This window comes from Leptodactylus fuscus, chromosome 7 (genome assembly GCF_031893055.1).
Source record: "Leptodactylus fuscus isolate aLepFus1 chromosome 7, aLepFus1.hap2, whole genome shotgun sequence".
NCBI lineage: Eukaryota > Metazoa > Chordata > Amphibia > Anura > Leptodactylidae > Leptodactylus > Leptodactylus fuscus.
The window spans coordinates 147,467,515-147,479,053 of record NC_134271.1 but is presented as its reverse complement, the minus strand read 5'-3'; positions in this window follow the sequence as shown (position 1 = coordinate 147,479,053).

Below are 11,539 nucleotides of genomic sequence, written 5' to 3'. Positions count from 1 at the left end.
AGAGGCTCCCTCCACCATGAATTTGCCCAAACTGGGCTGTTTAGAGGCTCCCTCCACCATGAATTGGTCCAAACTGGGGTTTTTAGAGGCTCCCTCCACCATGAATTGGTCCAAACTGGGGTTTTTAGAGGCTCCCTCCACCATGAATTTGCCCAAACTGGGCTAGTTAGAGGCTCCCTCCACCATGAATTGGTCCAAGCTGGGGTTTTTAGAGGCTCCCTCCACCATGAATTGGTCCAAACTGGGGTTTTTAGAGGCTCCCTCCACCATGAATTTGCCCAAACTGGGCTATTTAGAGGCTCCCTCCACCATGAATTTGCCCAAACTGGGCTGTTTAGAGGCTCCCTCCACCATGAATTTGCCCAAACTGGGCTGTTTAGAGGCTCCCTCCACCATGAATTGGTCCAAACTGGGGTTTTTAGAGGCTCCCTCCACCATGAATTGGTCCAAACTGGGCTGTTTATAGGCTCCCTCCACCATGAATTGGTCCAAACTGGGGTTTTTAGAGGCTCCCTCCACCATGAATTGGTCCAAACTGGGCTGGTTAGAGGCTCCCTCCACCATGAATTTGCCCAAACTGGGCTGTTTAGAGGCTCCCTCCACCATGAATTGGTCCAAACTGGGGTTTTTAGAGGCTCCCTCCACCGTGAATTGGTCCAAACTGGGGTTTTTAGAGGCTCCCTCCACCATGAATTGGTCCAAACTGGGGTTTTTAGAGGCTCCCTCCACCATGAATTTGCCCAAACTGGGCTGTTTAGAGGCTCCCTCCACCATGAATTGGTCCAAACTGGGGTTTTTAGAGGCTCCCTCCACCATGAATTGGTCCAAACTGGGCTGTTTAGAGGCTCCCTCCACCATGAATTGGTCCAAACTGGGGTTTTTAGAGGCTCCCTCCACCATGAATTGGTCCAAACTGGGGTTTTTAGAGGCTCCCTCCACCATGAATTTGCCCAAACTGGGCTGTTTAGAGGCTCCCTCCACCATGAATTGGTCCAAACTGGGGTTTTTAGAGGCTCCCTCCACCATGAATTGGTCCAAACTGGGCTGTTTATAGGCTCCCTCCACCATGAATTGGTCCAAACTGGGGTTTTTAGAGGCTCCCTCCACCATGAATTGGTCCAAACTGGGCTGGTTAGAGGCTCCCTCCACCATGAATTTGCCCAAACTGGGCTGTTTAGAGGCTCCCTCCACCATGAATTGGTCCAAACTGGGGTTTTTAGAGGCTCCCTCCACCGTGAATTGGTCCAAACTGGGGTTTTTAGAGGCTCCCTCCACCATGAATTGGTCCAAACTGGGGTTTTTAGAGGCTCCCTCCACCATGAATTTGCCCAAACTGGGCTGTTTAGAGGCTCCCTCCACCATGAATTGGTCCAAACTGGGGTTTTTAGAGGCTCCCTCCACCATGAATTGGTCCAAACTGGGCTGTTTAGAGGCTCCCTCCACCATGAATTGGTCCAAACTGGGGTTTTTAGAGGCTCCCTCCACCATGAATTGGTCCAAACTGGGGTTTTTAGAGGCTCCCTCCACCATGAATTTGCCCAAACTGGACTGTTTAGAGGCTCCCTCCACCATGAATTTGCCCAAACTGAGCTGTTTAGAGGCTCCCTCCACCATGAATTTGCCCAAACTGGACTGTTTAGAGGCTCTACAAACAGAAAAACAAAAAATAGAAGTCGGCACTCCAATTAATATGCAAAAATTAAAATATACTTTTAATGTCCATAATTAAAATGAATAAACCAACATAGAAGACCAGTGCAAAAATTTGAAAAATACAAAAAACAAACACTTACAGCATGATGAAAAAATAGACGTGCTCAAAGCATGAATGAACCAGCGTTAGTAGCCTACGCGTTTCAGGGCTTTAGCCCCTTACTCATGGCAGAATGCCATGAGTAAGGGGCTAAAGCCCTGAAACGCGTAGGCTACTAACGCTGGTTCATTCATGCTTTGAGCACGTCTATTTTTTCATCATGCTGTAAGTGTTTGTTTTTTGTATTTTTCAAATTTTTGCACTGGTCTTCTATGTTGGTTTATTCATTTTAATTATGGACATTAAAAGTATATTTTAATTTTTGCATATTAATTGGAGTGCCGACTTCTATTTTTTGTTTTTCTGTTTGTATGGCCTGGACCGGGAGGTATGAAGCCTTGAGCACCCAAGCAGAGTATTTCTAGAGTATCGCACACTATACAAGCACTTGGCACGGGGGCTGTGTTCACTTTCCATATGTTTAGAGGCTCCCTCCACCATGAATTGGTCCAAACTGGGGTTTTTAGAGGCTCCCTCCACCATGAATTGGTTCAAACTGGGCTGGTTAGAGGCTCCCTCCACCCTGATTTCCACCAACTCTGCTGGTTAGAGGCTCCCTCCACCATGAATTGGTCCAAACTGGGGTTTTTAGAGGCTCCCTCCACCATGGATTGGTCCAAACTGGGGTTTTTTAGAGGCTCCCTCCACCATGAATTGGTCCAAACTGGGGTTTTTAGAGGCTCCCTCCACCATGAATTTGCCCAAACTCTGCTGGTTAGAGGCTCAATCCACCCTGATTTTCAAAACAAATGTTGGTGCCAACCTCAACTTACTACAAGGGCCAAATTCACTGCTGGTGACAAGCTCTCCTCACTGCAAGTGCCAAATACACATGTTTCAAGGTGTTTTCCTACTGTCAGAGAGGTGGTATTGAGTGTGTAAAGTGTGTAGTTGTTAGGCTGTGATGTTGGGGTAATAGAGGGTCTTTGGTGTGTTAGATGCCCCCAGACATGCTTCCCCTGCTGTCCCAGTGTCATTCCAGAGGTGTTGGCATCATTTCCTGGGGTGTCATAGTGGACTTGGTGACCCTCCAGACACGGATTTGGGTTTCCCCCTTAACGAGTATCTGTTCCCCATAGACTATAATGGGGTTCGAAACCCGTTCGAACACACGAACATTGAGCGGCTGTTCGAATCGAATTTCGAACCTCGAACATTTTAGTGTTCGCTCATCTCTAATAGATAGATGATAGATAGAGAGATAGGAGAGATAGATAGATAGATAGATAGATAGATAGATGATAGATAGATAGATAGATAGATAGATAGATAGATGATACATAGATAGATAGATAGATAGATAGATAGATAGATAGATAGATAGATAGGAGATAGATAGATAGGTAGATAGGAGATAGATAGATAGATAGATAGATAGATAGATAGATAGATAGATAGATGAAAATTTTGTACAGGGCCCAGGATTCTCAAGTTACATTAAACAGATTTTCTGGTTCCTAGACCACTTTTGATATTGATGACCTTAACCTTCTGTATCCTGAGGATAGGTCATCATCAGACCTTTGGTGGTTTGGGTCCTATACTTATTTGGGCTATATCTGTTCCCCATATAGCGTCTCTGCTCCATACAAGTAAATAGTATAAACCTGTAGTCCTCCACAAAGGCTAAGATAGAGTGGACTGAGCCATCTTCTTCTGTCTCTATCAACTTTATGACCTCCGGACTAGACAAAGCCCTGAACACCTGATCAGGATGGGACTGGGTCTCTGACCCTCATCATTCTCATAATGATTACCTATTCTGAAAAGAGGTCCTCAGGATCAAAATTCGCCCGACCAGGAACCCCCTTTACATTCTTAAAATTATACTCATTCATATATATTTCTACAATGCTTGGTGAGACCAATGACTAACCCAAATCTTGATGTTTTAGATAAACCTCTAGAGTCGTAGTCGTAGCTTCTGGAACTTTCCCATCCAAAAAGTAGTTGTAGGCTATACAGTATATTATTTAGATGAGTGTGCCCCAATAAGAGATTAGGGAGCTACATTTGGCTCTCATCCCTTTACATGAAGGTCCTCATCCAGGGACATCAGTTTTTCTGAAGTATTTATGGGGTCAAAAACATGTCACGACCAGTTATTACTTGCCTATTAGCCATGGTCCTTCAAGAAGTAGACTATGGACATTCTAGCTATCTAGCTTTGAAGAAGAGCTAAGTTTATCACTAGCTAGCTTCTAGCCTCAAGATCACATAAAGTCTTAGAACTTACCTTTGTGAAGGTAAAGAAGTATCACGGAAAACGTTAAGAGATGCCCCATGTTGTTCTGTGTCTCGGTGCAGATATTCCGTACTTGACTTTCACTTCTTAGAAGAGAGTAGAGACCTCAACCACAGACCATCGAACATCTAACAGCGATGGTGGCCAAGAGCTCACAAAAAGAGGTGGAGTTTCTGTATTAGAGCGACAAAGTCCCCAGATGGTGATATGTACTATAAGGACTACGTGTACAGTCTTCAACATCCAGGGATGGCTGACACCACCAAAACTGTCCTCTCTTGAGGACACCTGGTGATGTCCCCATACAGTAGAAGGAGGCCGCCCTCTCTTCTGGTGGGAGGAAGATGGTGGCCAATGGATTGTGAATGTTTAGTTATTTGATCTGTATCTAGTTGTGGTTTTATATAGACAGGGCAGGAAACCTCACCATAGTTCTAGAATATATTACATATAATGTCTGCAATAAGATGAGGTGCAGGTACCTAAAACATGAACGTAGACTAAAAAGGGGATGTGAACTTCCTCCTAAGATGTACAAGCTAAGAGGAACTAAGACAAAGCAACTAAACGGAGGAATAGGAAACAATAGCCTGGTTTTAAGTGACTACAAGTAATATACATCCAGATAGATAAATAGATAGATAGATAGATAGATAGATAGATAGGAGATAGATAGATAGATAGATAGATAGATAGATAGATAGATAGATAGGAGATAGATAGATAGATAGATAGATAGATAGATAGATAGATATATAGATAGATAGGAGATAGATAGATAGGAGATAGATAGATAGATAGATAGATAGATAGATAGATAGGAGATAGATAGATAAATAGATATGAGACAGATAGATAAATAGATAGATAGATAGATAGGAGATAGATAGATAGATAGATAGATAGATAGATAGGAGATAGATAGGTAGATAGATAGATAGGAGATAGATAGATAGATAGATAGATAGATAGATAGATATATAGATAGATAGGAGATAGATAGATAGATAGATAGGAGATAGATAGATAAATAGATATGAGACAGATAGATAAATAGATAGATAGATAGGAGATAGATAGATAGATAGATAGATAGATAGATAGGATATAGATAGATAGATAGATAGATAGATAGATAGATAGGAGATAGATAGATAGATAGATAGATAGATAGATAGGAGATAGATAGATAGATAGGAGATAGATAGGTAGATAGATAGATAGATAGATAGATAGATAGGAGATAGATAGATAGGAGATAGATAGATTAGATAGGCGATAGATAGGAGATAGATAGATGGCCAAAAATATTGGCACCCCTGCAATTGTGTCAGATAATACTCATGTTCTTCCAGAAAATGATTGCAATCACAAATTCTTTGGTATTATCTTCATTTAATTTGTCTTCAATGGAAAACCACAAAAAGAATTGTCAAAAAGCCAATTTGGATATAATTCCACAGCAAACATAAAAAGGGGGTGGACAAAAGTATTGGCACTGTTTGAAAAATCATGTGATGCTTCTCTAATTTGCGTAATTAACAGCACCTGTTACTTACCCGAGGCACCTAACAGGTGGTGGCAATAACTAAATCACACTTGCAACCATTTGAAATGGATTAAAGTTGACTCCACCTCTGTCCTGTGTCCTTGTGTGACCACATTGAGCATGGAGAAAAGAAAGAAGACCAAAGAACTGTCTGAGGACTTGAGAAGCAAAATTGTGAGGAAGCATGAGCAATCTCAAGGCTACAAGTCCATCTCCAAAGACCTGAATGTTCCTGTGTCTACCGTGCGCAGTGTCATCAAGAAGTGTAAAGCCCATGGCACTGTGGCTAACCTCCCTAGATGTGGATGGGAAAGAAACATTGACCAGAGATTTCAACGCAAGATTGTGCGGATGGTGGATAAAGAACCTCGACTAACATCCAAACAAGTCCAAGCTGCCCTGCAGTCCGAGGGTACAACAGTGTCACCACGTACTATCCAGCGTCAGCGTCTGAATGAGAAGGGACTGTATGGTAGGAGACCCAGGAAGACCCCACTTCTTACCCAGAGACATAAAAAAGCCAGGCTGGAGTTTGCCAAAACTTACCTGAGAAAGCCAAAACCGTTCTGGAAGAATGTTCTCTGGTCAGATGAGACAAAAGTAGGAAAAGGCCTCAACATAGAGTTTACAAGGAAAAAAAGAGGCCTTCAAAGAGAAGAAGACGCCCCCTACAGTCAGACATGGCGGAGGGTCCCTGATGTTTTGGGGTTGCTTTGCTGCCTCTGGCACTGGACTGCTTGACCGTGTGCATGGCATTATGAAGTCTGAAGACGACCAACACATTGTGCAGCATAATGTAGGGCCCAGTGTGAGAAAGCTGGGTCTCCCTCAGAGGTCAGGGCTCTTCCAGCAGGACAATGACCCAAAACACACTTCAGGTCAGCACTAGAAAATGGTGGTGAGAGAAAGCCCTGGAGACTTGTAAAGTGGCAGCAATGAGTCCAGCCCTGAATCCCATAGAACACCTGTGGGGGAGGAGAGATCTCCTGATGGCAGTTTGGAGAAGGCCCCCTTCACATCTCAGGGGGGACCTGGAGCCGTTTGCCAAAGAAGAATGGTCTAAGATTCCAGCAGAGCCTTGTAAGAAACTCATTGATGGTTACCGGAAGCGGTTGTGCGCAGTTATTGTGTCTAAAGGTTGTGCTACCAAGTATTAGGCTGAGGGGGACAATACTTCTGTCCGGCCCATTTTTGGAGTTTTGTGTAAAATGATCAATGATGTGACTTTTTTTTTTCATTCTCTTTTGTGTTTTTTCATTGCAAGCAAAAGAAATGAAGATATTAATACTGGAGATGAGCGAACAGTAAAATGTCCGAGGTTCGATATTCGTTTCGAGTAGCCCCTCAATATTCGACTACTCGAATCGAATATCGAACCCTATTATAGTCTATGGGGGGAAAATGCTCGTTTCAGGGGTAGGCAACATTCAATCAAATTACACTTACCAAGTCCACGAGTGAGGGTCGGGCTGGATTCTCCGTGCAGTCTTCTCCTTGCAGTGTCCCCGCGGCGTCTTCTGGCTCTTCATTCACTCTGCCAGGCATCGGGCCTGGGCAGAGCCGACTGCGCATGCCCGCACTACAAGAAAATGTAGTGTGGCATGCGCAGTCGGCTCTGCCCAGGCCCAATGCCTGGCAGAGTGAATTCAGAGCCGGAAGACGCCGCGGGGACACTGCAAGGAGAAGACTTCTAAAGGTAGGAGAAGAACCAGCATTGATTGGCCGACTGTATAGCATTCGGCCAATCAATGCTGGTTCTGTATCGAACTTTTCCATTCGAATAGTGAGTGGTACTCAATTGAGTATGAGTATTTCAAATACCGTAATATTTGATCGAATACTACTTGCTCATCTCTAATTAATACCAAAGAGTTTGTGCTTGCAATCATTTTCTGGAAGAACATGAGTATTATCTGACAGAATTGCAGGGGGGCCAGTACCTTTGGCCAACACTGTAGATAGATAGATAGATAGATAGATAGATAGATAGATAGATAGATAGATAGATAGATAGATAGATAGATAGATAGGAGATAGATAGATAGATAGATAGGAGATAGATGATAGATAGATAGATAGATAGATAGATAGATAGATAGATAGATAGATAGGAGATAGATAGATAGATAGATAGATAGATAGATAGATAGATAGATAGGAGATAGATAGATAGATAGATAGATAAGAGATAGATAGATAGATAGATAGATAGATAGATAGATAGGAGATATATAGATAGATAGATAGATAGATAGATAGATAGATAGGAGATAGATAGATAGATAGATAGATAGATAGATAGATAGGAGATAGATAGATAGATAGATAGATAGATAGATAGATAGGAGATAGATAGATAGATAGATAGATAGATAGATAGATAGGAGATAGATAGATAGATAGATAGATAGATAGATAGGAGATAGATAGATAGATGGATAGATAGATAGATAGGAGATAGATAGATAGATAGATAGATAGATAGATAGGAGATAGATAGATAGGTAGATAAATAGATAGATAGATAGATAGATAGATAGATAGATAGATAGATAGATAGAAAAAAGTGGTGTATTGAAAGTACCAAGCACAGCCAATATGATATGTGCGGCACTGTGCTTGGTATTCAGTGAAGAGGATACAATACGCTCCCGAGTAAGATAAGATAAGATAATCCTTTAATAGTCCCACCTTGGGGAAATTTCAGCGTGTTACAGCAGCATAGTAATACAGATACAGGATAATACAGAGTAATATATTACAGATGTAGACACAGATAAGTTGAGAAGAGAAGATATACTAGGAGTCCATGGCAGCTAAGGAAAAACAGAAGAGAAAGAGGAAGACCTCATGGTCATCGTCATAATCATTTAGTTCTCTGTGCGGAGAGCTCTTCGTTTGGTCTGATGTAGATTATACAGCCTGGTCGCGGTTGGAAGGAAGGACCTGCGATAGCGCTCCTTCTCACACTTGGGGTGAAGCAGACGGTCGCTTACAGTGCTGCCAAGTCCCATCAGGGTCCCATACATGGGGTGGGATTTGTTCTCCCGCATGGAGGTCACCACAGACAGTATCCTTCTGTCACCCACCACCTGTACTGGGTCCAGGGGGCTCCCCAGGACAGAGCTGGCCCTCCTGATCAGCCTGTCAAGTCTATTTCTGTCCCTGGTTGATATACTGCTCCCCTAGCAGGCCACACCGAAAAAGATGGCTGAGGCAACCACAGAGTTGAAGAAGGCCCTAAGAAGTGTCCCCTGGACTCCGAAGGCCCTCAGCCTCCTGAGCAGGTAGAGTCTGCTGTGGCCCTTTCTGTGCAGCGCCTCCAGGTGATCAGCCCAGTCTAGTTTATTATTGAGGAGCACACTCAGATACTTATAGGTCCTGACTATCTCAATACATGTCCCCTGGATCTCCACCGGGGTCGGAGCACCTCTCCGTTTACTAAAGTCCACCACCATCTCCTTGGTCTTCCCAGCATTAATCCTGAGCTGGTTCTGCTGGCACCATTCAACAAAATCCCGGTTTAAGTCTCTGTATTCCCTATCGTCGCCATCAGTGATAAGGCCGACTATAGCAGAGTCATCGGAGGACTTCTGTAAGTAACAGCTGGATGAGTTGTGCCTAAAGTCAGCAGTGTACAGTGTGAAGAGGAATGGGGCAAGAACTGTACCTTGTGGTGCCCCCGTACTACAGATCACAGTGTCAGACACACAGTCCTGGGCTCTCACATACTGAGGGCGGGTTGTCAGGTAGTCTAGGATCCAGTTGGAGAGGTGATGGTCCCTCCACCAAGGTTCAGCTTCTCCCTCAGTAGCCCTGGCTGAATGGTGTTGAACGCACTGGAGAAATCAAAGAACATTATTCTCACAGTGTTCCCGAGTACTGCGGTCTCTTTAACCAGCTGATCTGTGGGGGTCCTGGGTGTCAGATCTATACTGATCATATGGACAGATATGCAGTATTGGGGGTAGGGGTCTAATACCCAGCACCCCACTGATCCTCTGTTGTCTGTACTGAATACAGAGCTGGATATACACTGCAGGGACCAGGCCGTGACGTATCAGCTCAGCCGAACCTTTCAGGTTTATGGGAAATGATCTACAGATCTGCTCCAGCACTTGGCCATGATACGTCTTCTTGATATGGGATTCAGTGTTTCAGTATTTTTCCCTATCATCATGGACATGGTTGGAATGGCCCACCACACTACCTGAGGATGCTCCATTGGGCCCACACATTAATACAATGATGGTCCAGTGGGACACCCGGAATTGAAGGCTACTGTGGTCCATAACCTAATGTTTTGTGAAGAGCACGACTGTACCTCTATAGGACAACACATTATACAGAGGAAGGCCGAAGGTTTTCCTTTGGATTCTGTGTAAGTATGACAGTAAGAATAGTTTTTTTTCTATTGGGTCATATTCCAGAGAGATTCCTGACATTACTCCTAGGGGTGAATGACTTTATTATTTTTCCCTTCACGCACAGACTATCTGCAGTCACATATCTAGTTGTCCTTGTGAGGCTACATCGTATTCATCTTTAATGTAGCAGGTCTCTAAGGTGGTGTGAGGGACTCAATGGGGTTAATAACCCTTCGCCAGCCGCCCAATCTATTCTTTTATATAATGATTACATACAACCACTAGATGGCGCTGTAGATTGTAAACTACTCTATCGATTTGCAACTAAGATCTCTTTACAACACTTGTGCCATCTAGTGGTGCCATTGCCTATCATATAGGCTTAATAAGACTCTACACACCTAAATGGTGGTCTCTCCCTATGGAGTGACAATATCCCCCCAACCCTGTCTAAGCCTCTCACTTCTGCCAGATCAGTCCTCTCTGCACCAAGCTGACGAGATGCAATAACATCAAAACGGCTGTCCTCGGCTGAGAAGACAGTATCTGGAATAATCCCAACATCATTGCAAACAAAGGCCTCTGGGTAGGTCGGTATGATGTTAAAGGGAGCGCCCTCTATTGGGTTGCATGACTGAGGCACTGACTTCCTAATTACATCATGGAAGATAGACTTGCACATCCTCAGTCAGCGCCCTCTATTGGTGTGCATGACTGAGACTCTGACTTCCTAATTACATCATAGAAGTCAGATTTGCATATTCTTTCTATAATATAGAACTTAGCAAAGGTGATTACCAATATTTCGTCTCCTGTATCACTCACCTTCCACAGAAACAGGATACCGCCATATACCCACGGACTAAGCCTGCCCAAGTTATGTTAGGAAGACCACCAGAAGTATGAAACTAAGACCCACTCAGCCAAATGAAACAACCTGCCATTGCTCCAAACCTCACTCAGACACCTGCCACCACCATCATTGATACTTTCACCACTAGATGGCGCTTTGCATTTTATAATATCGGTCCGATCATCGCCTTTTTTAGAATATCGAATAATATGATCTGAGCCAAGTGCCATCTAGTGGCCATGTAATCTTCATATGAATACGACAAAATTCAACCTCAACCGATGATGTTTACATAAAATTCTAGCGCTATATCCTTATAAGTGACACTGGCAGCTCCTCTATTATAACATTATGATTAGAGATGAGCGAACAGTGTTCTATCGAACACATGTTCGATCGGATATCAGGGTGTTCGCCATGTTCGAATCGAATCGAACACCACGTGGTAAAGTGCGCCAAAATTCGATTCCCCTCCCACCTTCCCTGGCGCCTTTTTTGCACCAATAACAGCGCAGGGGAGGTGGGACAGGAACTACGACACTGGGGGCATTGAAAAAAATTGGAAAAAGTCATTGGCTGCCGAAATCAGGTGACCTCCATTTTAGACGAATAGTGGATTTCAAATCCGGGTCATATGAGAATGTGAACTTTGTGACTATGAGACAGGGATAGCTGTACAGGCAGGGATAGCTAGGGATAACCTTTATTTAGG